This window comes from Triticum aestivum, chromosome 2D (assembly GCF_018294505.1).
Source record: "Triticum aestivum cultivar Chinese Spring chromosome 2D, IWGSC CS RefSeq v2.1, whole genome shotgun sequence".
Taxonomy (NCBI): Eukaryota; Viridiplantae; Streptophyta; class Magnoliopsida; order Poales; family Poaceae; genus Triticum; species Triticum aestivum.
This window is the reverse complement of record NC_057799.1, coordinates 32,013,882-32,017,624: the sequence shown is the minus strand read 5'-3', so window position 1 is coordinate 32,017,624 and position 3,743 is coordinate 32,013,882. Positions and strand designations below refer to the sequence as shown.

Genomic DNA, 3,743 nt, shown 5'->3' with positions numbered 1-3,743 from the left:
TGCCAGTTCCTGTTTGTTGCATGATTTTTGTATCTTAGAAAATCCCTATCAAACGAAGTCCAAACATGATAAAAATTTATGGAGAATTATTTTGAAATTTATGTGATTTTTGGGAGGTGGAATCAATGCAAACAGGGCCCCACAATGACCACAACCCACCAGGGCGCGCCGAGCACCCCCTGGCATGTCTTGTGCCCTCCTCGAAGGTCGGTTGGGGCCCTTCTTCTGGCGCAAGAAAGATAATTTATGGAAAAAACCGTGTAAATTTTTTAGCGCAATCGGAGTTACAGATCTCCGGGAATTTAAGAAACTGTGAACATTCTGATCTGGGAACGCGAAACATAAGAGAACAGAGAGGGAGATCCAATCTCGGAGGGGCTCCTGCCCCTCCGCTGCCATGGAGGCCATGAACCAGAGGGGTAACTCTCCTCCCATCTAGGGGGGTGGGGCAAGGAATAAGAAGGAGGGGGGGCTCTCTCCCCCTCTCTCTCGGTGGCGCCGGAGTGCCGCCGGGGCTAGGATCGTGACTACGATCTACATCAACAATCTTGCTACCGTCAACACCAACTCTCTCCCCCTCTATGAAGCGGTGTAACTTCCCTTTTCCCCGCTGTAATCTCTACTTAAACATGGTGCTCAACTCCATATATTATTTCCCAATGATCTATGGTTATCCTATGATGTTTGAGTAGATCCGTGTTGTCCTGTGGGTTAATCATGATCTTGGTTAGTATGATTGTATATTTTATTTATGGTGCTATCCTATGGTGCCCTCCGTCTCGCGCAAACGTGAGGGCCCCTCGCTGTAGGGTGTTGCAATATGTTCATGGTTTGCTTTTGTCAGTGTTGCGGGGGATGACAGCAGCCTAAATGCGGATAAGTGGGTCATGGCGTATGGGAGTAAAGAGGACTTGATACTTAATGCCATGGTTGGGTTTCACGACCTTAATGATCTTTAGTAGTTGCGGATGCTTGCTAGAGTTCCAATCATAAGTGCATATGATCCAAGTAGAGAAAGTATGTTAGCTCATGCCTCTCCCTCATATAAAATTACAAGAATGATTACCGGTACTTATTATCAATTTCCTAGGGACAAATGACTTTCTTGTTGACAAAAGCTATCCACTTTTATTACCTTGCAATTTATTTGTAGTTTTATTCCCGCAAATTACTTGTAGTTTTATTCTTGCAAAATAGTTTCATACTTGTTTTTGGTAAAGCAAACGTCAAGTGTGCGTAGAGTTGTATCAGTGGTCGATAGAACTTGAGGGAATATTTGTTCTACCTTTAGCTCCTCGTTGGGCTCGACACTCTTATTTATCGAAGAAGGCTACAAACGATCCCCTATACTTGTGGGTTATCAGAGCTCAAGGCCAAACGATCCACCTCTATCAAGGCACTACTTGAAGTTTGTAGGTTGGTCCTCTCATCGTTTCTGCTCAGACTTCACTATGAGGTTACTCTAGCCATGAATGGGAAGGAAGTTGTTGGTTTGTTCCTTGAGGGGAAAAAGTTTGGCATTGTTTTGTTCGATAAGGATATGCCCATCATGACTGGTCTAGAGGTAACTAATTCTATATCATCAAGTATTTGGCATGTATTTATATAAATATAATCCCTTTATTTACAAAAAATAGACAATATAATTTTTATATTGCTCGACAGGCAATTGTGAAGATCCGTGCTATGGGGGAAACTGATATGAAGATTGTTGGGGTTTCTGCCGATAATCATGCCATGGAGGCATTCATGAGTGCTGGTGCTGATTTAACCAATGAGGATGGAGGCCCTTGGTCCTATCATTCAGGATGTCATCAACAAGAAGAAGAATGACATGGTCTAGCACAATTCATCTTGCTTAAGTGATGGAGGAAATAATAATGTATAACTTTTTGATCCATGTTTGCTTCAATCTCCATTATTGTGTTGCTTGTTCAATTGTATCATTTGATTCGAGAAGTTCATGTTAATGGAAAGACATCATTGTCCATAATAATAAGGTACTTATGATATATTGGATCGATATAAGCTACAAGTCTTTCTGTTTTTGGCCAAGGCTTCTCACTAACTCAAGATTCATGTTGTGAGCCGTGTACCCCTTTGAGAGGAAAATTATCCGGCTATCAATATTTTGTAACTGTTATATGGTCCGGATTACCAGCTAATGGCCAGTGTGGTGTATCCAATCAATGTCCACTATTATTAATCCATCACTGATCCTTTATATAAAACTATTGGTATACAACCGGGGGTCGAACAGTGGGTCTAAGCCTCTGACAGCAGGACCTACATGTGCAAGACCAAATTGTAAGAAACCTGAATATTAGAATGATTCATGCAACTGCACAATAATGTGCTATTAGCGAAAGGACCATGCATGAGCAAACCTCGATGGTAAACCGGAGTGTCTCCCACTGTTTCCCTGCAACACATATAAGGTAATGAGGTTAACTGAGAGTTGCCATACTATCAGTAGAAGATTGTCGGTGTGGAACGACACCTATGGGATCACAAGAATCCCTACTACGGTTGCCGGGGCGCGGGGTTGCGAGAAGAGCAGGATTAGTAACCAACACGAGGATCGTTTACCCAGGTTCGGGCCGCGAGGATGCGTAAAACCCTAGTCCTGCTTTGGTGGGTGTATTTCAGAGAGTTCTTGGGCTCTCGAACTAGCTGTGATGAGTGTGTGTTTCGAAAGAGCCGAATCCTTCTCCAGTATGCCATGGGCCTCGTTTTACAGTCGAAAGGGGCTGCCACAGTGGCACACGAGAGGTGGAAAAGGCGCACAGTGCTATGAGCTTATCGCTCGTATTACAGGACAAGACGCATTTAATGCGTAGCTCGGCCCCGTCCCGTCCGTCGGCGCTCCTCCTTGCTTCGACACGCGCCCTGGCTAGCGACGCATGCGGCGCCACGTAGGCAGGCAGGCAGCTGAGGTGGCGCGGTGGTGGAGCCTCCACGAAGATCTGCATGCCGCCACGCATGCGCTTGATGAGTTGGCCTGGGAGCTGCATGTTGCCACGCAGGTGCCCGCCCGGCTGGTTGGGCTGGCAGTTGCATGTGAACGGTGGATACTTGGTTGGTGCGGGCCTGGTAGTGGCCCTGCTGGCGTCCTCGGTGAGGGCCTTGCTGGGTGGCCCGGCAAGGGTCTTGCTGTGGCGCGCTGTCGTCCCCGGAAAGGGCCTTGGCGGGAGTCTGGTGGCCTTCCTCGACAAGGATCCTGCCGAGGATCGTTGTCTTCTAATCCTCATCTGATCTTGAGTGTTTCTTGTCTTCACAAAGATCTGCATGCCACCATGGAGGTGCCTCCCGAGCCCTGGCCCAACGTGATATTGGAGATCGTGGGCTCAAGGGTGGCTCGCTCTGTTGGCGTGGGGCGAGCTGCCCCGGCAAGGGTCTTGCTGGGGCTGCTGAGGCTGCCCCGGCAAGGGTCTTGCCGGGGGGACCTGCTTCGTCCCTCTGCTCTTTGTGGTCTTGGCCTTAGCGTTGCTCTGGTTATCTTGGGCTTCGGTCTTACCTTGGCTCACCTCCCCTGTTCTGCTTGGTGTGACCGTGGGCACGGCTCCGACTGCCCGTGCACAGGTAAAGGGGTACAAAAGTGCGCCCCTCCTTTTGTACACCTACAGGAGCCCCCGGGCCTGGGCCACACATAAGCGCGACACGTTGTTGGGCCAGGCCCAAAACGATGTGCGGGCAGGCGAGGCGGTTTTTACCGCGGTAAAACTTTTCGCGCGCTGCGCTTC

General features: G+C 48.3%; 1 pseudogene; it reads left to right on the top strand.

The window, feature by feature from the left end:
• The first annotated feature begins 397 nt into the window (after positions 1-397).
• LOC123055577 (two-component response regulator ORR42-like) lies at positions 398-1,843 on the top strand (annotated as a pseudogene).
• Positions 1,844-3,743: the final 1,900 nt, after the last annotated feature.